At 40.5% G+C, this 26,755-nt stretch overlaps 1 protein-coding gene across 5 annotated transcripts in view; it reads left to right on the top strand.

The window, feature by feature from the left end:
* The window catches only part of LRRC4C (leucine rich repeat containing 4C), a 1,557,030-nt gene that overhangs the window by 1,504,433 nt on the left and 25,842 nt on the right, over positions 1-26,755 (top strand). The window contains exon 1 of one of the 5 annotated variants that reach the window (XM_045291150.1): positions 3,348-3,472. The exons of the other annotated variants lie outside the window; for them this stretch is intronic. The gene's annotated coding sequence lies outside the window, so the exon portion shown is untranslated. Of the gene's footprint in view, positions 1-3,347; positions 3,473-26,755 lie in introns of those variants that run through there. 5 annotated transcript variants of the gene reach the window in all.

Here is a 26,755-nt window from a genome sequence, read left to right on the forward strand (position 1 = left end):
CCTGGGATGGGCCGGGCTCTCAGCAGTGCCCTCAGGAGAGGTAACGTGAAGGTGGGGGGTTTACAGGAAATAGAAGGTCTGTGTTGTGGCACACAAATCAATCCTGCCTACATGTCCTTCCGAGTCCTAATGAAGCCTACAAGGTCACTAGGGGCCAGAGCGGGCCCCATGCAGTGACTTTGGTCTTTTGCTTTGGCTTATCCTGCCCAAAAATGAGAGATTTAAAAGGTGCTATGAACACAAAATGAAAGCTCCTCCTTCGTTCTTACTTACGTAAGAACTCCCTTCTCCTTTTCTCTCCCAGGCCTCATTGCTTTTCAACTGTATGGAGCCTTTGAAGTCCAGTCTTCACAGCACATGCGTCAGTGGCATTAATTAGCAGAGCAGGGCTCTGAGCATTAATCAGAGAGGAGGTTTCTCTTTCTCATCTGACCCTTCAAACAGTGAGAACATTTGGCTGAGTTAAAACCTGGGCATCTTTGGCCTTCCTGATCCTAGACTTCACGAGTTTGAGGGAACACTCCCTGCACTCTGGAGATTTCTAGCTTCCTTCTGCAAGGGTCTGTGGATGGGACAAGCCTTTATATCTTTAGGAGTTCACCCGGAAGTTGGTGGCTTGAGGCCATCCATAGATACCTTAAAATAAGCTTGATGAGCTACTTTCAAAAAAGCCAGCCTTTGAAAACCATGAGAACAGATTGAACTGTGCCCCTTCCTAAAAATGGGACATGGTGATGTCCCAACCGCTGTTTCAAAGGAGTGACTTCATTTGGACGTAGAAGGAGGCTTCTAAAAATTCATGGGAAAAAAATGGAGTTAAAAGTAGTGTAATTTTTGTAATGATTTTTGAAAACTCCCTCATGGGCTTTCTTTGAAAACGTTATCCGTTAAGTGAAGGAGATGATTTGCCAGTAGGTTGGGTATTAATTGGCCAAGTGGTCTTATAAAAGGAGAGAATCACACAGGAGGCAGAGAGATGCTATGTGGATGGAGGAGTGTTGAGCTCAGTCATACCTAGCACTAATATGTCATAACCTACTCCCTGATATACAACAAACATGTATATCGATCTTTATTAGCAATCATTGATCTTATCACAAATGGCAATTTACCAGAAGACTCAGAAATTTAGACCCAGCACATGGCCATACCATGATTTGTCTGTCATTTTGTCATACTGTAGAGGCTTGTGTGTTCCTGTGATGCTGGAAGCCAGGGGACTGGGATTTCAAATGCCATCAGGGTCACCCAAAGTGAACAGGCTTCAACAGAGCTTCCAGACTCAGAACAGGCAATGAGAAGGACTCGGCTCCCCACTTTGGAAGAAGGAGCCACTGGAAACCTTATGCAAAACTTGCAATCAAAGCAGAGCATTGTCGGTGATGGTGTCAAAGGATGGGTCCCTGAGGTCAGAAGGCACTTCAAACATGACAGAGAAGGAGCTGATTTCGTAAGAGTGGCATGTACCATGTTGACATGAGTCAGGTAAAGCCTGTGGACATGGACCCTCTGGGATCTTCATTTGCAAATGAAGCATGACTCAGGGTAGGGGGAAGACACTGCAACATGCATTTTGTCAGGAGGAACTCATCCCGGCAGAAGGACGCCATGCCTGGTGAAGTAGAGAGGCATGGAAGGATGCCTCTTGAGATGGATGGACACTGTGGCTGCAACAATGGGCTCAAGCGCAGGAACAATTGTGAGGATGAGGCCAGGTTTTCCTTTTGCCATAAAGTCTCTATGGGTCTCAACAGTGTCGATGACACCTAACAATATTGCCTTGGACGGAGCCCTGATGATACAGTGGTTAACACCCATGACTTCAAACCCAAACTTGGCAGGTACTAATCCACCAGCCATTCTGCTGAAGGAGGATGTGTACCCAAACTGCTCCCATTAAGTTTTGCAACCTTTGAAACCCTATGGGATAGTTCTACTCTGACTGACAGCAGAGTCACTAGGAGTCAGAATTGATAATACTTTTGATTGATTTATTACTTTGGTGACTGGCTGGTTTTTTGGCTATATGGCGTTACTTTTGTACATGCTATTGAGCTGCTTCTGATTCTTAGGGAGGTCTACAAATCACTCCTACAATAAATAGTGAAAACCACTGTCTTACAAACCAGAAGATTTCTTGAAAGTTATCAGAATCCGTTGCAACCATTTTCCTCGTAAAGATTGTAGCAGATGTAGCAAGTGGTAGCACTGTGCGTCAGTGAAGATGTGGAATGGAAACTATTTCTCATTTGCATATTCCCCAAATAATGGAACGAAGATAATAATTAATAACTATTTTTAGACCCCTTGATTTAATTAGTTCCAACTAAGATGTTTGTAAACATGTGATTTTATGTTTGGATAAATGTGTCAATGTGGAAATTAGTCACTAATACAAGGCATTAGGAAAAAATAAAAAAGCCACCAGCAAAAGGCAGCCCTACGGGGTGTCTGGTTTTCCAGTTGGGAACAGCTTTACCCCACAGTGGTGCTAATTTATGCCACTCACAATCTCTAAGGGTGGCTGAGGGGAAGCTGTGTAAGCCAAGGAAAAAAGTTTGAGGCTTAATTCTGGGGCCCTTTTGAAGTTAAAATTAATGTTGGGGAGAAAATAACCCAACAACACAAAGCAGTAGTTTCTCAAGGTAAAAGTCCATCAACCATACCGTAGTCCCCTAAGGAAAAGAGGGCTGAAATAAGAAACAAGACAGGGATGTAAGGTGAGAGGGAATTTACGCTGCTGAGGGCTGGGAGTGCTATTCCGAGGCTTTGACTCTCCAGTGACACCCAAGGAAACCGAAAGGTGCGTGAGGCAGGCACCTATCCGAGAAGGAAATCTCAAATATTCTCCACTAAAACATATAACAGAAAATGGGTAGGACTGACCCAGTCAGAGGTAGAAAACTGAGGAGACCCCTCAAAACAAGACAGTTCTGGCTCTCGCTGGTCTCCCTCTTAACATAAGCGTTTAACAGTAATCCAAGAATGGAAGCCTGGTGGTACATCAGCTTAAGCACTAGGGGGTACTAAATGCAAAGTCAGTGGTTCAAACCCACAAGCCAATCTTTGGGAGTATGATGAGGCTGTCACTCATGTAAATATTTTAAATTCAGCTCTTTCCTTTTTTAAAAGTAAGAAAAGTCACCATGAGTTGAAATTAACTCAACGCCAGTGGGTTAATCTTTCCAAAAGGAATGTTATACTTGAAAAGGGGCACAGATTGAGCACGCTTAGGTAACCAGAGCCCACCACAGGAAGCTGATGCTTATCCTCTCATTAGGAACCCCTGTGCTCCCTTCCCTGCACTGCTGCTCCTTGAAGGATAATCAAGATCCTGATTTCTAAGAGGCCAGACTGAGCATTTGAATGAAGGTGCAGGTGAAGAATATTGAGGGCACCGAGGACTGAGAGAAGAACGAACAGATCTATCTTGGAGGAAGTACAACTCGAATGCTCCTCGGAAGCACAGACGGTAAGACTTCACCTCAAGTATTTGGGACATTTATCAGAAGAAACCAGTTCCTGGCAGGGGACGCTGTGCTTGGTAAAGTGAAAAGACAGTGGAAAAGAGGAAGAGATGAGATGGATGGACACAGTGGCTGCGATTATGGGTTCAAACATAGCAATTGTGAGGTTGGCGCGGGACAGAGCAGTGTTTCATTCTGTTGTGCAGCAGGTTGCAATGGTCAGAATCTACCCGAGGGCAGCTCATGGCAACAGCAAGAGATGAAACGTGCCAGTGTAGGTGAAGTTCGCCTGTTGGGATACTTTTGTTAAATCATACAATACTCTTTTACGTTTGCCTTCTTTGGTTTACATTCCATCTGTGATTGTCATCCGATTGTTTGAGAGAGGTATGATTCTCTAATTCTAATGATTGCGTATTATTCTACTGGTTGGCTAAAACACGATTTATCCTTTCCGCTGCTGACACTCATTTGAGAAGTTCTAGATTTGACCTATTAGGCACACATATTATTGATATGAAATATCTAGTATGTGCCTGTAACTAAATATATGTACATGTTTATATTAGTTTTATATATATATATATATAACTTCATTCCATGTCTGGGACATAGGGCCTGCATAAGATCAGTCTTTGTAGAGACAGTCAGATACTTTCTAAAGTGGTCATGAGATTTTACACTCCAGTCAGTATTCTGTGAAAAATTTTACTTCTTAAAATCTTAACTCATTTCTGAAATGAGGAAACCAAAGATTCAGATCTGAAGCAGATTGCCAAGGTCACAAAGCTAATATATTACAGAATTGGAACGTAAAACTAGGTGGCTGGAGTCCAAAGGAAGAGTTTTTTGTTTGTTTGTTTGCTTTATATGCCCTACTTTATTCCTCACTAGTGCTTGAAAATGGCCCTTTATGAGTTTGCTTTGTCCTTTTGCTATCTTTTCCCATTCCACTCTCATATACAGACACACAGAGACACAGGCACATAGACCATCCCTGCCTCCCACTCCAATAAGCACAGAAGCTCCCGTGACACACACACACACACACACACACACACACACACACACACATCCATACAGACACAAATACGCACATAGGTGATACACAAAAGGATGCATACACAGAAATGAACTTGCACAGACATACATACATACCTACCTTGTTCAGCAATGACAGACACACACGGATGCGTGGAAGCACATATCCACATGAAGATACACTTACAATGCTATATTTGGTAATATGTCATATTTCCTTCATATTCTTTCTTCCATACTCTCTTCAACAAGGGAGTGTGTTCCACTAAGACCTCTGGTTTCTCAACCTGCCTATGAATTCAGTGTGTGGGTGATTTTATATGTATATCCTTAAGGATCCTGGGGAAATAATGTTTAAGCCCCACTTTGACAACATACCAAGGCGTCAAGCCTCAGATGACGAGCACCAGTTCTATTCTTTATTCAGCCTCTTACTGTAGCAGGATTGTGGCCACTCCAAATAGTAAACTAGAACCTGTACGTATTTTATGGTTCTTCCTTTCCCCAAAAGGTCGTTTTTTTGAGTAAGTTTCCGCTGAATTATTGTAAAGAGACATTTGTGCCAAAAAATTGAACTGTAGCCTTGCAATTTCAGAAAATGTTCAAGGAGAATTTTGTTTTTATTGCTTTATAACAAATCATCACCTATTTGGCATTTTAAAATAACACTTATTTATTATTCCTAGATTCTAGGGCCAAGGGTCTGGGCATCCTTCCCTGAGTCATCAGCTTAGAGTTCTGCAAGGCAGCAATCACGATGTCAGTCGAGCTCCCGGAGGATGGAGCTTGGGGCCTTCTTCTGACCTTACATGGTCATTAACAGACTTCAGTTCCTTGAAGATTAAGACTGAAGTCCTAGTTTTTATTTTTGCTTCTGGTTGTTTTCGGTGTGTTTGCATGTTTGTTTGTTTGTTTGTTTTGCTGGCTGCCTCTGAGGTCCATTCTGATCTTCTAGAAGTTACTTGAAGCTCTTTGCCAGATGGCTCAGTTTGCCAGCCTTCTCACAACACCGACTTCAAGGCTGGCAGGAGAAGGTTTTCCTCCAGGCTGCTCAGTCAGATTCTCATAGAATGAGACCTAATCAAGAGTGGCCTTGCCTCACCTTCCATATCGGATGTAAGCTAACCAAGAGAATGGCTAATCCAATAATATCTTCTACTAGTTGGAAGCAAGTTAAAGTCGTCAGTGAGTATGAACAATTAACATGCTCTTTTGCAAATGGAATGGTTAGAGGTCCTCATCTACCCAGAGGGGCCTTGGAAGGAAGGCCTCATGATCTACTTGTTAAAATGCCACCTAGTGAAGAAACTCCGTCGCTTTGTTTTCACTTTGACCCCGTGAGAGCACATGAATTGGAATCAGTGCAAGGGCGACTGGGGGTGATGATTAGGATCATGCTTGACTTGAGAATGTTCTTTTCAGTGTTGCTTCTAACAAGGTTCTGTAACTGCTGTTATACGAATAATATTTCTAGTCACAGGATATAATATCTCAAGAAGACTTTCTCATTTTCATTCCTAACAACACATCGAACTTTAATATATTTCTACTAGCAGATGTTATGTTCTTAGGTGCCGTTAAGTCAGTTCTGCCCCATCGTGACCCTAGGCACAACAGAACAAAACACTGCCCAGTGCTGCAGCCTTCTCACATGCTCACTGTGTTTGAGCCCATTATTGGAGCCACTGTGCCGATTCATCTCCTTCAGGGACTTCCTACTTTACCAACATGATGTCCTTCTCCAGTGACTGGTCTTGCCTGACAACATGCCCAAAGTACGTAAGACTAAGTCTCACTATTCTTGCCTTTAAGGAGTCCTCTGCTTCTTCACTTTTGAGACATATGTGTTAGTCAAGTTTGACTAGGGAAAAAAGTCTAGAGACACTCATACATGTATACTAGAAAGCTTTATATCACAGGGCTATTGTGTATTGAAAAAACATCCCAGCCCAGTCTAGATCAAGTCCATAAGTCTGATATTAGCCCATATGTGCAACATGAGTCCATACATTCCTCTTCAGACTCATGCAGCACACGCTGTGATGCTGTATGCAGGAAGATCTCAGGCTGGTGGGTGAAAAGTCTTGTGGACCCAGTGCTAGTGGAAGATTTCAGTGCTGGCCTCAGGCCTCCATGTGGCTCCCCCATCTCTCTTCACCTTGCTAATAGGAAGGTGAAGCAGAGAGAGAGAATGTGTCCCATCTCCCTAGAGAAAGAGAGGAAGTCCAAGAACCCTCATGAAAAGGCCATGCCCAAAAGGAGACATCCTCAGACTAGATTTGATTGACAGGCTAGACTCCACCACTTCACTTCTGATATCCTCATGTTGACACAAAATTATGTAACTACCCCAATAGATTTTTTTTTAATCCTTTTGGTAGTCCATGGTACTTCCAATATTCTTCACCAGCACAACTGAAATGCATCAATTTTTCTTTGGTCTTCCTTATTCAATGCTCAACTCTGACATGTATATTAGTTGCTTGAAAATACCATAGTTTGATTCCAGCACACCTTAGTCCTCAAAGTAATATCCTTGTTTGTCAACACTTAAAAAGGGTCTTGTACAGCAGATTTACCCAATGCAGTGAGTTGTTTGCTCTTTTGACTGCTGCTTCCATGGGCATTGATTGTGGATCCAAGCAAAATTAAATCCTTGACAACATCAATCTTTTCTCTATTTATCATGATGTTACCTATTGGTTTTCTTTACATTGAGTTGTAAACTGTACTGAAGGCTACAATCCTTGATATCGATCAATAAGCGATTCAAGTCTTCCTCACTTTCAGAAATCCAGGTTGTGTCACCTGCATATCACAGGTTGTTATAAATCTTTCTCCCAAATTGGAATATACTGTGTTTTCATCTACATGTTTGAGATCTTGTCACCAAATGACTTTAGAGTGTTGCTATTTTAAAATAGAATGATTCCTTTAGAAAGGATTTTATATTATCTTACACCTCTAATACAAAGAAGAAAAGACTCAAAATAGCCAAGAAGGGGGTGATGCCTTTGAAGGCGGCACACGGTGTCCTAAACCCTCAGAAAGACAGTCAATTCTTATTAAACTCAAGCCTTCAAGGTAATGCGAAACTATCGTACTCTCTGGAAGGTGTTATAAAATTTGTGTTCAAAATATATCTGAAACTTTTAATAGGTATAATGTCCTTGCACATAGTATGGTGGATTGGTATGGAAAAGAGGTACTGTGCTTTCTGGGAAATGTGCCAAGCAGTGGCTAAAGGGACCACTATCTGGACTTTTCTTGCTTGGCTTCCTGACAAGTGACATGGCTTAATTAAGACTGGGTTCCATATGGTAGCTGCCCTTTAACAAAACTATAACAGAAGACAACAGACAAAAAAAGATAGGTAGTGAGCATGATTAGAGGGATAATGGAGCTTGTAGCTGAGGTGAGATGGCAAATGAGAAGACCTCATCCAGAAAGGCTAGGAGCTAACTGAGTGTTACATCCTAAAGGCCATACAAGTCCTTCTTTTCGAGTAGGTGCCTGGAAATGCAGGGTAAAGTACCTTGGCTTCAGAGTTGAACAGTCTGGACAGGAAAATGTAACTCAGATACTTACCAATTAAGTTGGTTTTGACTGAGTTACTTAACCTTATAGACTTACTGTTTCTTTGTTTTGAAGCCCATCTGAATGGCACACATTAAACAATGATTGTATTATAGTACTTATTAATAATAAGCACATCAACAGGACAAGGAAACAAGTAGAAGAACTTTCGCTTACAAAAATAACAGAAGCCCTGGTTAGTGCATATAGTTAATTAGTTTGACTGCTAATCAAACGTTGGAAATGCTATTCCACCCAAAGGGCTGGTGACCTACTCCCACACGATCAGCCATGAAACATTCTTTGGAGACAGCTCTACTTGGATACACAAGGAATCGCATGAGTTGAAATCAGCTCAATAACAGGTCACTCCATAGATAAGAAGAACAGTTTCAGAGCAATGTGCTAAACCCTAGTGTACTTGTAAGAAGTCTGAGCACTTGAGAGAGGTCAGAAATCAGCAAACAGCTGTCTGTTTGCTCTGTCTCTTACCTTGAACTTTGAGGATGCGAGTTTTTTAAAGTCTATCCCAACAGTGTCTCTAATTCTGTAATAAAAATGATTACAATCCATTTTGCTTTAACCTTTCCACTAAAGTAAAATAGGAAAAGGGAAATAAAGGTGAAGAGTTTACAGCCGTGATACTAATGAGCTAATGAAGGTCAAGTCTGCAGCAAGGAGACAACAAAACTGGGGCTGGGAGTGACATCTGGATCTAATAAAGATTGCTCCTGTTCTCTCCCTCCTAGACCAGTTTTGCAGACAATGAAAAGGTGACAATGATAAGTAAGAAGTGGAATCCTTGGAGTTGTGAATACAATCCATTCATTGCCCACTTGGATTCATTCATGAATATTTAAAGAGCTGTGTTCTTAGCTAAGACAGAATATTCACACAGTTTGGCTGATCTCAAGGGATAAATGCTAGGAAAGATTAATACCTTTTATGCTCTGTTTTCCATTTCTCTTCCACACCAGCAGAAATGAATAGTTTCTAGAATTGCAAGTCAACAATAAGGCAAGAGTGAGCACCCCTTATATTACCTGGTCTTTCTTTTTTAACTGTAGGGTGATTATAGAATGTGGAGCAGAGTTTTCAAATCAATTGATAGGTGGATATCATTTAGAACAAAAGGCATGTTACATTGCACATGTGAGGTGCAGTTTAGCTAGTGATTTTTAATTGAGTAAGTATTGGAGTGTTTTGTTTGCTAAGGTGAGCCTTGGTGGCACAGTGATTAAATGCTCAGGTGCCAATGGAAAGATCTGTGATTGGAATGCATCCACACCTGTGCTGGGGAAAGATGTGGCAGTCTGCTTTGTAACAATTTCACCCTGGAAACCCTATGGGTCCATTCTACTCTGTCCTACATGGTGACTATGGATTAGAATCAACTGAAAGCAATGAGCCTTCATGTGCCAAACCCTCTAGTCTCCGGAAATAAAGTAATGAACCAGCTACTTATTGTCCCTCGGGTCGTGATCCTACATTCTTCTCAAGGCAGGAATCTCATGGGACAAAAAAGGACAAGTTAATAATAATACAATTTCAGGAATAAAGGTGACTGTGCCGGTGGGCAGGGGTTCTTTGTCTGGAAGGGCCTGGTCATGGAGAAAGATCTGTGAGCAAGTGATGTTTGTACAGGAATTGTTCAAATTGATTCATAATGGTAGGGCCTACTCTGTAGAATAAGAAATATAGATACTTATCAATATGCATAAGCTCCTCTGGAGAAATATTCGGAGCTAGGAGGAAACCATTGCCTGTTCTAGGGAAGCTTTCCTGATCTGGGCCAGTCACATGCACATCCTTCCTCTGCAATGGGTCCCACACAGCTGGCCTGCACTGAGATGTTTGTGACCTTGGATCAGGGCTTTATTACATTTGTAGACTATTCTTAGTCTCTGCTAATGAGATCGCTCCGAGTTCGCTTTGAGTATCACATCTTAATCATTTGATTTCTGCAGACGTTTTCTTTCTCCAAATAAACTCTTCAAAATGCCTGCTGCTTGGTGCTCATTAACCTGAGAACGGCTTCTCCACCTTCGATTTAATTTTTTTTTTCCCTGAGACATCTGAGACTTATATCCTGATAAGGATTCACCCAAGGAAAACAATGGCAAGAAAATTTTAGGTATTCTTGGGTGTGAAAAATAATCGATGATATTTTCATCTGCCAGGGGATTTTCTCTCTGAGTAGAAAGATGGACTACGCTCTCCGACAGTGTAGCACGATTAAGAGCCATCCCAACTCCCTGTGCCTGCCCAATTCCTTTTTAATCATTTCATACTAAGGTAACAGACTAACTCATTCATACATAAATGAATGAGTTAATAAATGAATATGAATCAACCAGAGAAAAGGGTTTTTTCCCCTTTTCCCTTTTTGTCTTATATTCTTTTCTCAATTTTAACCCATGATTTACTGAATATGAACTTCCTGGTGAAGAAAACGCCCTCTATTTGAACATATTAAAAATGATTATAAACAAACGTCAGTATAGCCACACATCTAGAGCTCTTTCGCTCTTGCTGATGAAAAGTGGGCTGATACCCTGTATCAATAACACAATTGCCACTTGGATGTATTTTGCATTAAAGAGCTTTCAGATACACAAATGTTCTAATCCAAAGCCGGAGAGCCACAGCCCTGTCTTCACCCTACTCAAACTGACACATGTCAGAGAATATTTTTGCATATTCATGGCTATGAGTTTTCTTTCTTTCTCTTTTGGCTTATTTCTTAGCTTGCACTAAAATATGATGCTTAAATATTGGTGCTTTGGGAATATAGTTGCCTGAAATTTGCTTTTCTGTATACAGAAGAAGATATTATATCACTATCATGGATACATTAAAAATATATAGCTCCAGATAAATGTATATTTTGATATTGAACTTATTCTGAAACAAAATAGAACTTAGGGAACAATGAGCTTGGCATGCTTTTCCCTGAAGAAATCCTGCGTCGACTCTCAGGAGTGTCTTTTGGGAACAGCTCATAAGGAGAACAACCCAGTGTCAGGGAAACATGACAGAGGGAAGAGGCTGCCTTCCTCCTACTACCCAAATCCAAGACCATGCTCTAGGCTGTCAGACGTATCCCTGTAAAACGACTTATTCGGTATGAAAGTCAGTACTCAGTATGAAAACATCACCTTCATCGACAGGACTGCACTTAACACATGGTCGTACTTTGTCATCTCCTGCTTCTGCCTTCGACGAACTACACTGTCACTGGCTCGGTGCCATTGAGTCCGTTCTGGATCATAGTGACTCTATGGGACAGGGTAGCACTGCCCCTGTGGGTTTCTGAGGCTGCCACTCTTGACAGCAATTGAAGCCCTCGTCCTTTTCCCAGGGAACTACATGCAACACCTTAATGCTCAGCCCTCTATCAAGATTTCAGAATAAGAGAGGACATGAAATAATCCTGTCTTCCAAAGTTATAACTCTAGGACTTGATGTTATTTTGATCTGGCAAAATTGGAATGGGAAAGAATTAGAGGACTCTCATTCTAAAGCAATATCAGTTACTGGATAGGGTAAACTCTTGGAGTAAAGTTAGAGAAGGCACACCCCGCTAGCGGTACTGGAAAGGTTAAACTAACCTGTTCAACTCACAGATGGCACACTATTCTCAAAGATCTAAGCACAGCTAAGGCGATCCTGGAACACAGGCAATCCTCCACGCATGATCCATGGTGGCCAAACGTTCAGGAGCAGATGTCTGGAAACCAACACTCATCGATGGCAGTTGACAATTCTTTAATTTTTCCACTACCTCTTCCTTATGTAATCCCCAAGCAACTATCTTTCTACTTCCAAAATACAATATTTTCTACTTCTCTTTATTTCTGCTGTGAAACTCAAACTCAAACTCACTGCCATTAAGTGGATTCCAACTCAATGTAGCCCCGTGGGACAACAGAGAACAGCCCCGTGTGGATTTCTGAGGCTATAACTCTTTAGAGGAGTAGAAAGCCGCCTCTCTCTCTCATGCAGTGTCTGGTGGTTTTAAAGGGCTGACGTGTGGTTAACAGGCCAATTCAAACCCGCTACACACCACTTACCCTGCAGCCATTCCAGACCCACTGCAGTAGTCTCCTCTTGATGCTTTCAGTAAGTCTCACACATGGGCTGAGTAATATTTTTAAAATCAAATCTGCACTATTATTTTCCAATGGCAAGCTTTCTAAAGGCTTTCCATTAGATATAGATGTTTTTTTAAAAAAACATTGATGTAACAACTGTCCAATCACATCTCTTACTTTTCTGCTTTTTTAACTACTATCACACATATGTTTTTCCTTACTGTTCTGTTAGCAAACTATGCGCCTTCAAAGTTTGATCCCATTTGTTTGGTATTCTTTCTGCCTGGAATGCATCTTTCCTAGATCTTTTTGTGACTGAGCTTTTCCGTATCATCCAACCTTTAAGCCACATGTCCCTTCTTCAGAGGGACCTAACCAGATCTATTTAAAGGGCCCTTTCAATTATTCCCTACTTCTTTAATCTTTTATTTTCATCTTGGTACTTAGTTATATTGGATCTGGTAGGAACATCTTCTAGTTCATAAAGGTAAGCTCTATGAAGTTTTCTCTGTACTATTTATTGTGGCATCCCAGTCCACTTATGGTATGCATTCAGGGAAGGTTTAATACATTCTTACAGAGAGTCTTTCAATGCTGGAGACGATTAAGATTAGGGTGGTAAATTTGGAGATCTAGAAATCAGAGAAATGTACCAAGTTCGTTGTCACAGAGAGCTTAGGATATTGGTTATATTATAATGACAAAAACTTTCACTCAAGGAAGAAGATAGGAATCCTGACGTAATTATAGAGGTCTGCTCTCGGGATCTGGTCAGCAATGATAGCCCTAGACCTTGCACAGGATAGAGATTATCCACTATTGGAACACATGAAGCTGAGTGCAGAGTGAGACAAGTGAAGAGAGCCAGGATTCATGGAGGAGGTTAGAAATAGCCTACAAATTCAGGCCCAATACTCACCATTACATGAACAGAAAGCCTAATAGTGTTAGCACACAAAAAAAAGCAAAAACAAAGAAAACCTCCTTAGTCAAAAAACTTGGCTTTCAGATTAATTAGATCTAGCCACTTTTGAGTGGATGATATCTAGTGGTCTAGATCCTCCCCAACAGGACAAACTCTATCATAGGTTTAAAGTTTAATATAATAACTTAAAAGGGTCCTATGTATTGCCAATGTAACTCTGGGATTCCTATCTAAAAGAGATCTGTTCAATTGTCAGCTGATCCAGAGTTTCCACATTAACTAGCCATTTAAGATAGGCAAGGGGATCATCGCTGTTGATGTCATTATTTAAGATAGCATACCTTACCTACCTTACTATCAACTTAAGAAGCTTGGTGAGGGATACACTAGTCAAAATCAGAAATGAAAGAAATGGATACAATTTGAACATTATGAATATCATCTGGGAATGATGGAAACCAGGAGGACTATCTGTCGGACCATCAGGAGTATCTTAAAAGCCAACCTATGCCATAAGTGAATTTTCCAGTTTAGTGAGTGTTCCCATACAGGACTAGTGGGAGTTGTTTGTGGCTCTCTCAATATTAGCATCACAAAATGAAAGAGACCCATGGAAATTCTATTTTGGAATTTCAGCCATTTTTAATTTCTAGCAATAAAGCCTGTTGAGATATTCTGTCACGAGGTATAACTTGGCTTACAGAGGTTATTTCAGCATTTTTCAACCCCTCTCATTTTCCCATAGCTTTTTCAAGATTATTTTTAGCTATATGTTTTGAAAATGATAAATAACCATGTAAAGAAAAAGGTCCACAGTCTATTCCTGTCTGTAGGTGTAAAGATAGTAATAGGTTGTTTCATTTCTCTTCACTTTAAGGAAAGATGGAACAAATCACTCCTGACTGTGCTAGTCTGAATCCATCCCTTATCACTACATTCATTAAGAACAATGCCACATTTACCGAGACCACCATGATCTTGTATCCACTGAAACTGAGATGTAGATCAGTTAGAGCAGAAAGTCAATTGGTGCTGTTATTTCAAAAGCAAGACCTCTTCATTTTCTTCTATTTTAACAGCCTCTGATTTCTCATGGCAAATCTGGTTACCACTAGCATGACAAAAAATTATTAAGAAGCATATAAATTTCATCTGTTTATATCCAGGTACTTCCCTTCCATTAGGTTATTTTCTGATATATTATCATCACAGTGCTCTGCACTGACAAGGCACAGCTTAATAGAATATGGTCTTGGTTCTAATATAACATTTAAAAGTAGGAAATCATAAAACAGCAAATAAAATATAATAGGCAGTACAATGAAGAGTATATGATACATAAAACTATAATAATCATACATAATCATTTCTCTGAAAATGTTAGGTGATAAATGAGACAGAAACAAGTTAATGAATCCCAACAAACTATGAGACAGAATCAAGCTGATGAAACCCAACAAACATTAGAGAAAAGAGCATGTCGACGTTAGCTTTCTCTTATGTACTAATGGTGGTACCTTTGGATTTTAATGCTAATGCAGAGCAAGTGGACTGCTCTCTGTTTAAGGACTGTGATATAAGTCAACAACAGAGCAGACCCCTCTGGAGTTCAGTGCCTGAGCATACTTATTCTGATTTTGTTTTTCAACGTTCCTTCCTAAACATAGTGTTTGAAAGTAGGAAAGTATTCATTGAAATGAAATTATGAGCCCTTTCCCCCACCCTCCTCTTAGTTGGTACATAAAAGTTGATATAAGCAGGCTAAACAATGATTTTCATAAATCTCTGAAATTAAATTGCCAAACTACACATATTTAAGAGATCTTTATCTTTCTTTGGAAACTGTTCACTTGAACCATAAGAAATTGTTGATATTCAAACACTTAAAAACAGCAATTTCACAAGGTTTCCCCTAAAAATAAACACACTAATTATTTGTTCAGTTCGAATGCACTAGATAAATACAAGTATCCCACCACAAATCTATTCTAAGGGTGTAATTTCCATTGGGTTGTCTTTGTGCAGTCAAATAAACGACTTCACTCACTTATTCAGAAAGCTTATATGGAGCAGAGATGCATGGTAGTCACTAGAATAAGGTAAGAATGACTTACATAATGGGGAGTAGAGTGCCAATCCCAACGGGGCATTTCATCTAATGAGAGAGAACCACACGGGAGCAGGTAAATACATTTATTCTTCATTAGCATGGTGCTTGATAGTTACAGTTGTAAGGTAGATTGGGTAATATTCCTCAATAGAATTCTTATAGGAAAAAAAAAGAATTCTCATAGAATACCGCCTGGTCCCCTCAAAGTATGAGCAGGTTCAGTCTAAGGATGAAAAACAATGTCTTCATGCAATGTTCCTGGCCCTTGTCTGATTGCCTTTTCCATTTCCTCTAAACTTTTGTTTTGTAATAAGCTTCCATGATCATGTTACTGAGAGAGCTTGTGTGTGTGAACATGTTTTCCTTGGAATAAACCCATGAATTTGGAACTGGTACCTAGTAGCTCTGCTTTTGACTTACATTTGTCTGTGTCAACTAGGCCAGGCTCTGTTATAACCACTAAAAGTGGTCTAATAAGGTCTGACTTAGCACAGCCCTGTGTACAGGAGAACAAAACACTGCTGGGTTCGGCACCATCCTCACAATTGTTATGTGTGAGCCCATAGTTGTGGCCACAGTGCCAACCCATCTCCTTCAGGATTTTCCTTTATTTCACTGAAAGTCTACAAAGCACGATGCCTTAGAGTCAGGGCTTTCCTGGTAGCATGTTACAATACATGGGATAAAGTCTTGTCCTCCTTGTCTTCCAACGAGCATCCTTACTGACCTTCCTCCAAGACAGATGCGCTTGTTCTTCTGGCCGTCCGTGGTACTTTCCGTAGTCTTCACAAGCATCATCGTGCAAATACATCAGTTCTTCTCTGATCTGCCTTATTAACTGTCCAATTTTTGCATGCATTTCAAGGGATACCTTGGCTTGGGTCAGGCACATCTTCATTCTCAAAGTGAGAGCTTTGCTCTTTAACACTTTCAAGAGGTCCTGTGTAGCCGAGTTGCTCAATGAACATCGCCTTGGCTGTCTTATTTGTTGCTCCCATCTATGGTCATTGATTGTGGGTCCAAGTGAACTCCTTGACAAATTCACTCCCTTGTCCATTGCTACAGTTGCGATGGTTTTCATTTTCTTTACTTTGAGTTCATCTTGAGGGTTAGAATCTTTGATCTTCATCAATAAATACTTCAAGTCCTCTTTGTTTTCAGCAAGCAGAAGCACAATGATGGGTCCCATTATTTGTAATGTTATCCATAATGTGGTATGACTTACACAGTAACATCTCTTTCATAGTCAATGAAACCCAAGTAAACATCTTGCTGTTTTTTCTGCTTTCAGTCCCAATCCATCAGACATCATCAATTATATCCCTACTTCCACTTTCTCTTTGGAATCTGGCTTTAATTCATTGAATTTCTTAGGTTTTCAATAAAGTACTCATTTACTTGTCCCTGTAAAAGCTATTCGTAGAGGTGGTTAACATCTTTAATCAGTTGACATTAAGTGAAGGAGATTATTCTTGACTGCTATTGAGTCTCATTCAGTCAGTTGGAAGTTCTTAAAAGCGAGGCTGAGATTTTTAAGAGGTAGAAGAGATTTTATTTCAGCATGACAGTGTCAACTCATGTCTGACAGTTTCCAGGCTACTGACCTGTCCCACGATTTTGATCTTGCCAGGCCCTCTAGCCCTGTGTGTTAATTACTTGCAACAAATTTTTTAATATACATAAAATGTTTGAGTGTGTACATGTGTGTAACTTGATATCAACTGGTAATATGTATATATATAAATAGTATATATAAATATTTTATGCACATATATGTACATATATACACATGTATTTATGTGTATAGAGAGATATTATATACACACACACATATATATAATTGTATCCTATTCATTGATTCTGTTTCTCTGATTACCCTGATTGATAAATCACATACTAATTTTTTAGTTTAGATTGTATTATTTTACAATGTTCTATATTTCAACTTCCTTGTGGCCAAAATAGAAGAAAAAAAACCTGCCTACATCCCATAATTCTGAAAAACAAGTATAAGAATTCATATAAGGGAAAAAATTAAAGAAAATGGCACTACCCTTATTATATTTCTTATTACCAATCTTGTCTTCATGATAAGAACAAAAAGATCAAAATGGATCTACTATAGACTATCGATTTTTTCACATAAAAAGCAAGGAGTGTAAACGTTCACATATCCAAGCAAGAACATGATCTGAGAATGAGAACTGCATTCAGCAACAAATAAACATTTCATAAAAGTGGAGGTTTTCAGGTATCCTCCAAACATAAGAGTAAGACTTAAAAATAATGAATTAATGGTACACTGACAGCAGTCATAAAATTGTATTCAGGCTTCTTAATGTAGGAGAATTCAAAAAAGTAACTCTTTGAGATAAATAATCATTCTCATTATCTGAGAGCTTTCACCAAGCAAGCTTGGTGGTTTATGGGTGTCAGCTCATTGACATTCAGAACCATCCTCTGAGGTTGCCTTTATTGATACGATTCTCATTTTCCAGATGAGAAAATGGAAACTTAGAAGGAGTATATAGCTCTCTCCTCAGGTGAGAGCCACTGCAACTGATGACTCAAGTTACCAATTTACCAGAGTGCCCCATTGTGAGCTCTAATCCCATAATCATTCTCATTGTCATCTGTATGCTCCCCTTCAGACTTGGCCACCCCTTTCTCTCTTGAAAAGGTCACCAGAGCCTCACTCGGTCTCTCTCATCTTTGCTTTCCCCACCTACAGCATGGGACCCCGTTTGCTGATCCATACCCATGCCCTTGGACCTCATTTTTGTTGATGGTGGAGGCCGAAAATGAATGAATCCATAGGTCTACATGGTCCCTGGTGGTGAAAAGGGGCATGGAAGCGAGCAGATCAGAATCAATAGACAGTGCGCGATGGGGCGGAGCATATCCCAAGAAGACTTCTGATATGGTTCTTCCACAGAGCCAGGAGGAAGTGAAAACACAAAGTGTACAGATATTTGGACGCAAGATGGTATTCTTCTGGAGCGCACGCACAGCCCCAGACTTGTCCAGGTGATGGTGTTCCTGGCAAGGAGAGAATGAATGAGGATATCAGAGGAGTTAGGGTGCTGGACTGTTGGCAGAATCACAGAAACAAAACTGTAGTAAGTCAGATCTGGAATAAGAGGACAGTGAAATAAGATAAGTAAAAGTTTGTAAAACAAAATAAAAATGCCACACTGGGAGAATTTTAACCTAAATTTACCCTGTTATCTGAAACTAGAGCATCCCTATGAAACCTTTTGTTTTGGCATAGAATGAAAAAACAATTGCAATGCCTTATATGGGACACATTTTTGACCATCCCCAGATACACACACACACACACACACACAAAAATGGCCTACCAAATCAAACCAAATAGCATAAAGAAACTAAAATATTAGCATACAGCATTCCCTGACACAATTAAAGACCATGGTGACTTGTTGCTGTGCTGCTGAGTGTGGCTGGTCCCTGGGGAAGGTGCCCCTTGACTCCACTCTTGCTGTTTGGCCAGTGTGCTGTCTCTTTAACAGCTTGCTGTAAAACAAATGACTAATTCTAGTTTCACTTTCACCTTTTGTCCCCTGCCCCCATAAATGTGAAAACCCTCTTCAGGTTTTTTTTTTTTTTTTTTGGTTAGCAAAACCCCCTACTAATGCAGGCTTTCAGGAGAAGTGAAGGGACATAAAGTGAATGTTCAAAAAGCAAGGGATCCCCGTATTACTCTGAATGGCTTGGGAAACCGCTGAGTTGGAGCAGAAGGAAGATGACAATCTTTTTTTCATTTTGATAGTATCCCTCCCCTTTGTGGAGAAAAGGCAAAGATTGAGTGTAAAAATAGAAGCAAGCAATCTTACTGAGATTGTACTAGAGGATAGAAGTGCAGGTTTAGAAAAAATATCAGAATCTTAATATACAGGTTTTTGAGTGTATAGGTCTAACAGGGGTCCTCAAACTTTTTAAACAGGGGGCCAGTTCACTGTCCCTCAGACCTGTTCAGGGCCAGACTATAGTTTAAAAAAAAACTATGAACAAATTCCTATGCACAATGCACGTATCTTATTTTGAAGTAAAAAACAAACGGGGCAAAAACACCCAGCAGGCCGGATAAATGTCCTTGGCAGGCCGCACGTGGTCCCCTGGCTGTACTTTGAGGATGCCTTTTTAACATTAATAGGGTACAGAGTTGTTGGGGTGTAAGAGTGATAGATTGTAAAGCAATTAAAGATGGTTCAAGGTGACTCCATTTTTGATCAAAAATGGTTCAAAAAAAAAAAAAAAAATGTTTTGAGAAATGATGTACAAATGCGCTTTACACAATTGATGTGTGTATGGATTGGGATAACAGTTGTATGAGCTCCAAAAAAAATGGTAAAAAAAAAAAAAAAAGAATAGCCCTTGAAACAGTGCTTAGCCATATTAAGCCAAAACCAACCATCAAGGTGATTCCTACCCACAATGACCTTCTAGTAGTAGATGTGCCCCCCTGGTGGTTCTAAGGCTGCAGATCTTTAAATGAGCCAATGCCACTTCTTTCCTCTGTAAAGCAGCTCATGGGTTTGAATAGCTGACCTTTGGTTTAGTAGGTGTGAATTTAACCACTGGGCCACCAGGACTCCTTGTAGCAATGATAGGAGTTTACAATTTGGGATTGAATGAATGAATGAACAAATGGAATTATCCTTAGAAAAAGTCCTTTACTAGAGCAATTCCAGGGATAGAGCAGGAATTGGAATCCAAAGTTTTACTTTAGGCAGATAAATTTCTGTAACTTCTAAGTGAAGATGTTTCATAAACATGTATTTATGTGGATGTTTCATAAACATTTATGTATGGATTTCCGTTGAAGATATATGCTTGACAGTCTTCAGTGGTGTTTAGAAGCATAAAGAAATCACTAGAAGAATGAGCATGAATGAAGAAGTTCGAAAACCCAGCCTTGGGCAGCTAAGGTTTAGTAGTCATGAGATAATGCTGAACCAGTCCATGAGCTTGAACTTTGTGACCCTGAGATAGGGGGGAATCCAGAGTACGTTTCCTCCTCCTATTTATTTATCACTCTCTGAACCATGCCCCCTCCCCAAATAATTACAAACGACCTAGCTTTTGTATTATAAATCTCCTAATTTATAATTCCTATTTTAAATAACCCACTTCTTGGAATCATGAGATTTGCAGAAGCTTCCTATAATGTTGTTACTGTTTTTTCAAATACATGACAGGAAATAAATAGGTTATCTCCATGATGGATGTGTAATCATATCATTTATATAATACATATTGGTACTTAGTATGTTTTATGCCATTAATGCTACTCACGTAACAATAAAAATAGTGATAGCGATACTTAGTGTTGGTCTCGTGGTTTGAAGCTTAAGAAACACTTTTACTTCAGTCATCTGTTCCAAGTAAAACAGTCAAATGCAGCAAATGACCCAGCCTGCAAACTGACCCTGCAAGACTATACCACCTGCTAACACCTCCTTGTGGAAGTCACCATAGACCCACATTTCACTCCTCCTCATCTCTTGAAGATTTTAGCACCTGTTTCTATGTTTTATCCAGTCCTACTCCTGATAGAATCCTTGATGATTTCATTGACCATGTTGGTCCTGAATCTTATTGATGAATTCCATTGTATCTCTCTTTCCATTTACAATTGCTAAGTTTCTTTAAATTTGCATCGGCTGTATTTCTAGACTTGGGTTATAGAGATCTGAATGTGTTGAAATTAAAGTGTTTAGTGTGTTATAGTTTGCACAATGTCAGTGTTCTAAATTCTCTTTGCTCTAAGCCCTGTGTAGTTCTCAATCTGAGTCTAGGTTTTAATATTCTCCATTGGGGAGGGGAGAAGGAGCAAGAGGGTACCATCCTTGTTTTTGTCTGTGAAAGAAAATTCCAATTGGATTTTGCAGCAAATGCTGCTGCCACACCCTTACCATTTCACTTGATATTAATAGCACAATGTTGTATCTTTAACTTTTTCCTATTTGTCTTCAAAAGAGCCTAGTGGCACAGTGCTTAAGCAGAGGGCTGTGAACCCAAATGTCAATCAATGGTTCAACCTCACCAGCTACTCTGCAAGACCTGCACATGGCAGCCTGCTTCCTCAAGGACTTACAGCCTTAGCAATGCAATGAGGGACAATCTTTGTCCTCAAAGATTGCTATGGGTCAGGCTTCACTCAACAGCTCCAGGGCTCACTCTTTGGTTTTTAACCATTTTCAAAATAGTGATGGCCCTGGCTCTTTCCCAAAATGTCATGGGGTGGTTTTGATCAAGACCCTGAATCAGAGAGATGATACGCGTTGTTAAAAGCCATGTAACAAATCAAAACCAAGTGTAGACTGTAGATCTAACTCCCAATGCACATTTTATTAGCATTGAAATATATATATACATTGTACAAAATGATCATAGTTTAAAATAGCTGTGTTGGCTTCCTGCCCAGGACAGTGTGAACACAGGGTGGCAATACAATGCCCATTGGCACCACGTGTGTCTGTGGTAGTGGTGGCATGGCAGCAGGTAGAGAAATGTGCTGAATGGTCTAATAAATGTTTTTTTCCTCTTTTTTTAAAAAGATTCCAAACATATTGCCTATTTAGAGTATAGTGACCATAATGGAGAGGGAGGTGTGTGATGATTCATGCAGAATCTTTCCCACAGTATACTGAACCCCGCAGAAGCAGCTAATGTGCTGTGGCTCATTATACACTGTCAAATTCAATAACAGCAACAACCGACTTAGCATGAGCAACTTGGGGGAAGCCCAGCTACTGTAAACCACTGAATTTCAAAGAGTAATCTGCAGGAGTTGAAAAGACAGAGCTACTGAGTCATATTTGCAAATTTATTATGTTTCCTTGTGCCAGATTAGAAACAGTCTTCATGTTCCCAGCTTGACCCCAAAGATGATTTTTCTTGTGATTCACGTCTCTTGTGCCTCCTTCTCCAGTCATAGTTTGTGGAGAAAAGACTTTATAAAAAGATTTGATGGTCTCTGTGTGTTGTTAGCATTGTTGTGAAGTGCCGCCCAGTCCACTCCGATTCATAGTGACCCTGCAGACAACAGAATGAAACAATACTTGGTCCTGCAGCATCCTCACCTTTGTTCTTATGTTTGAGCCCATTGTTGCAGCCAGTGGGTCAATCCATCTTATCCAGGACCTTCCTCCTTTGTCACTGCCCCTCTACTTTACCATGCATGACATACTTCTCCAGGGTCTGATCTTTCTTGATAACATGTCCAACATACATGAGACCAAGTCTCACCATCCTTGCTTCTAAGGAGCATTCTCACTACCTGTCTTCCAAGACAGATTTGTTGTTCTTTGGCAGTTCATGGTACACCATAATTCAAATACATCCATTCATCTTCGATCTTCCTTATTTAATGTCCAAGACTAATGCCAATTTCCTGGGTAGAGCTAGAAATAGCTCCTATGGCACTATGTCTGAAGCCTCCCTCTCGCACCCAACAGTATCCAATGTTGAGAGATGCTGCTGGTTCAGTGGTAGAAGGTTTGCTTTCCGTGGAGGATATTTGGGTTTGTCTTGTCCAATTCACCGCATGCACGCCCCCTGCTGGTTTGTCATGGGAGGCCTGTGTGTTGGTATTATACTCAACTGGTTTCCGTGACACTTCCTGGCTAAGAGGACATTGGAAGCAGGGTTTATCAATAAGAAGGGCTCATTGATCTACACCTGGAAACCAGTCCATGAAAACCGTATGGAGCACGAGCGTCCAATGTGAACCCAAGTATAGAGATGAGACAGGACTTCACAGCCTTTCTTTCCAGGAGCTCGGGGCTGCGGAGACTCAATAGTGAAGAGCAAACGTCTCACTTGGAAGACCGATGTGCAAGCCGGGGTATTTTCAGTCACCCCATTTGCATGTAAAAGTTAGAAGACCACAAAAGAATTGGCACATTTGATTTATGGTATTTGCAAAGAATATTGAAATTACAGTGGACTATTGAAGACCATTCATGCAACAGCCCATCCATAGGCAGCTGCCAAAAATTCAAGCTGGATTCAGAAGGGGACATGGAAGGAGGGACATCATGGCTGATGCCAGCTAGATCTAGGCTCGAAGAGAAGACCCAAAGTTGTTTACTTGTGTTTTATTGTCTATGCAAAGACATTGACTGTGTGGATCATAGCAAACTCTAGATAGCCTTGAGAACAATGAGAATTCTAGAATGTTTCATTGTGCTCATGAAGAGTGTGTATATGGACCCACAAGCAGTTGTTTCAGCAGAACAAGGGGATATTGTGTGGTTTGAAATCTGGAAAGGTATGTTATCTGAATTACATCTTTCATCAGACTTATCTAATCTGTGTGCTGAGCAGATGATCTGAGCAGCTGTACTACATTTAGGAGAGGACAGTATAAGGATTGGAGGAAGGCTTCGGAAGAGTCTTTGATATTCTTATTGAAAGTGGGGAGTATTTGCAGAACTTGCTGATAAAGCTCGCTGACAAGAACCCTCAGTAGGGATTGCAACTCAGTGTAATGAAATCCCAAATCCTCCCAACTGGATTAATAGAGGACATCATGATCAATGGAGAAAAGATTGAGGTTGTGAAGGATTTTATCTTGCTGGGATCCGCAATCCGTGTTCCTGGAAGCAGCAGTGAAGAAAGCAAATGATATATCACACTGGGAAAATATGCTGGACAAGACTTCTTTAAAGTGTTGCAAACAAGGTTGTCATTTTGAAGACTGAGATGGGCCAGACCAATGCCAGAGCACTTTCAATTGCCTCATATGTGTGTGAATGTTGGACATTGAATAAAGAAAGACAGAGGAAGAATGATGCATTTGAATTATGGTGCTGATACAGAATCTTAAAAGTCGCATGAACCATCAAAAGAACACACAAATCTGGATTGAAATAAGAACATCTAGAATGTTCCTTGGAAGCAAGGATGACAGGACTTTGTGTCATATACTTTGGGCAAGTTGTCAGGAGTGACCAGTCTTTGGAATAGAGCATCACGTTTGGAAAGTAAAAAGGGCAGTGAAATAAAGGAAGACTGTCAAGGAGATGGAATCATACCGTGACTGCAACACTAGGCTCAAACTTCACAACAGAACAATAGCAGGGTTTTCCAGGACCTTCTCGACTGCAGTTCCCCTTAACAACCACGTTCTGCTAAAGCACAACATCCATGGCTGGTGTTTCTACCTAAAGAGGTATAAAGTATTCGCAGGTAGAAGTGCTGAGCCTTGCTCTGATCATTTATGATTTATGTATTTTTTGTGTTGGGTTTTTTTTTTGTCTCCATTAAATTGTAATCTCCTTGAAGTAAGGATCTTGGATATATTTAACTCTGTAGTCTAGTGCCTACACCTCATCGTTGACTCAGAAAACGGCACAGTGGCCGCATCTGAAAAGGAGATTCCATCTCCACAGTACTCTATGACCAAATGCCACCAGTCAGAGGTTGGACACGACTCCAGTCTCCATCTTTCCTTACGTATCTTTCTTCGCCCATTCTGACACCAACCATCCTCCCATGGCACACGGCTTTTTTGCTGGGGTCAATAATTGGTTGTGATGACCATAAATAACTCACAGACAGAACACATTGATGGGGGCTTATTAGGGAAGTTATCATGTTACCACAAGTCAGTATAAGCAGAGAGTAAGGATACACTTGTTGGTACACAGCAACACCTCTCCTGCTGGCAGCCAGCTCCCTCTCTTTGGTCCTCAGCCTCTCAGACACATGGCCCGCTGGCTTCTGTTTCTGTGGACCAGGAAGCCAGACAGGTCACTGCCCCTCACTGTCTCACAGTCTGAGGTCTCAGGGGGACAGCTGCATTGCACTGTCTCAGCATGGCCTCTTCCCTGTGTCCTATGTTGTCCGTGCCACAGCCTCTGGTGCCTCTAGTCTCTGCTTGGGGCATTCTAGGCAGAGATGTCAGCATCCCCCATGGGTGGCTCTTCTTCCTTTATGGCCCCTGGAGTTTCTCCATTCTTGCTTCTACGCTAGCTCTCTTGTAGCCAGGGGCAACCCAAACTGACCAGTCCCTTCTGTGAGTCTTTCACACATCTTTATATCATCTCACCCAATCATTTGGTGGGGGGGGTGTGAATAGAGAGAGAAATGGTTAGAAGAACCTTATCAAGTGATTTTATTTTACCATATGGGCCTTCTATAAATATTTATCATCAGAATGAACACATTCTTTCCTAAATGGTCCATAAAGAAATCAGGGACTGTGACTCCATCTTTTGGCTTACCCTACCTCTACCTCTAGCACAGCCCCTGATACATAGTAGGTGAAATAGGACGTGCTTGTTTTGTGAAGGAATGGGGCATGAATGAATCCATCTATCAAATGGTTCCCCAGAGCCAAATTAAGGTTAAGCAAGTGATTTCAAACCATCAAAGATGTAAAAGTAATAGTTTCCAATCATTATTCTTCAGGCTACCAGGAATAATGTCCTAAAAGTAGTTGTTTATTTTGGAAAGCAAGAGCTAATCTGAAGCCATTTTCTTTATTTTTATATTCAAATGTCTATGAAATAGAAAAACACCCGAGACCTATTCATTGCTCACAAATGATCTATGGAGTAATAACGTGCTAGCTTTTCCAGCTGTGCTGCACTTTGGTACTATCCTGGGTTTAATTGAATATATGCTGTGACCTTGCTTTTGTTCACTGGGCATGGTGGGGGAAGGGGGTGTGTAATTGACAGGCAGCATCTGAAGAAGTATTTTTAACAAATATCATTTGGTTAATTTGGGGTTTGTGTCTAGGAAATAATTTCTGAACTCCTGCAAAACAGGATGTATTTATTTGAATGCAATTCACGTGAAGCTTGCCATATATATATTGATTTGTTTTGTTTTGTTTTCTATACCTACTTGCTGAATCCTAAATGCTATCTGTATGATAATAGTATTGTCCATAACAGCCTCATGCGTCATTCTAATTAAATAAACAGCTTGTGAATTGCAGTCCAAAAAATGTCTGTGTTCCACTCTTAACTTAAGGGGTTTCCATAGAAACCGAAAGAGGCCAGTGTAACTGACATTTATTGGTCTTGAGGCAATATGCAGCATTGCTGTCTGTCTGTTTTTCTAGCTGTCACCCTGCGTGTGTGTCTGTCTCCCTGTAGCTCTCCGGGTCTTCTCCCTCCCTCCCCACTCCCCCTCCCTTTTCTCTTATTAGCAATGAGGAAGTAATTTGGACTCAGTTAGATTTAACAAATGTAATAATACTAAAATGGGCTCTGATACTTAAGTGTAATTGTGTTATTAGCTGGAAATGTTTTTCTTCAAAAAGAAAGGAATTGGGAGTGAAGTTTGCTAGAGCAGCACATGTGGAGAAGAAGGAACCGCTGGCTTTCGTTGGAAATTTGCAGTCCACACAGCCCTGTCCACATGCATACGCTCGCTGTGGCCTTTTCCTGTTGTGCCCAACCCAGACTGACCTTTCTGTCAATCCAGGTGCTTTGTCTTTTAAATGGAGCGTACAGTCATGGCACGGATGAGCTTCAAAAAGAAAGGAATACTTTTTTTT

Source organism: Echinops telfairi, unplaced genomic scaffold, assembly GCF_000313985.2.
Source record: "Echinops telfairi isolate 266 unplaced genomic scaffold, ASM31398v2 ScPeMD7_60;HRSCAF=208, whole genome shotgun sequence".
Lineage (NCBI taxonomy): Eukaryota > Metazoa > Chordata > Mammalia > Afrosoricida > Tenrecidae > Echinops > Echinops telfairi.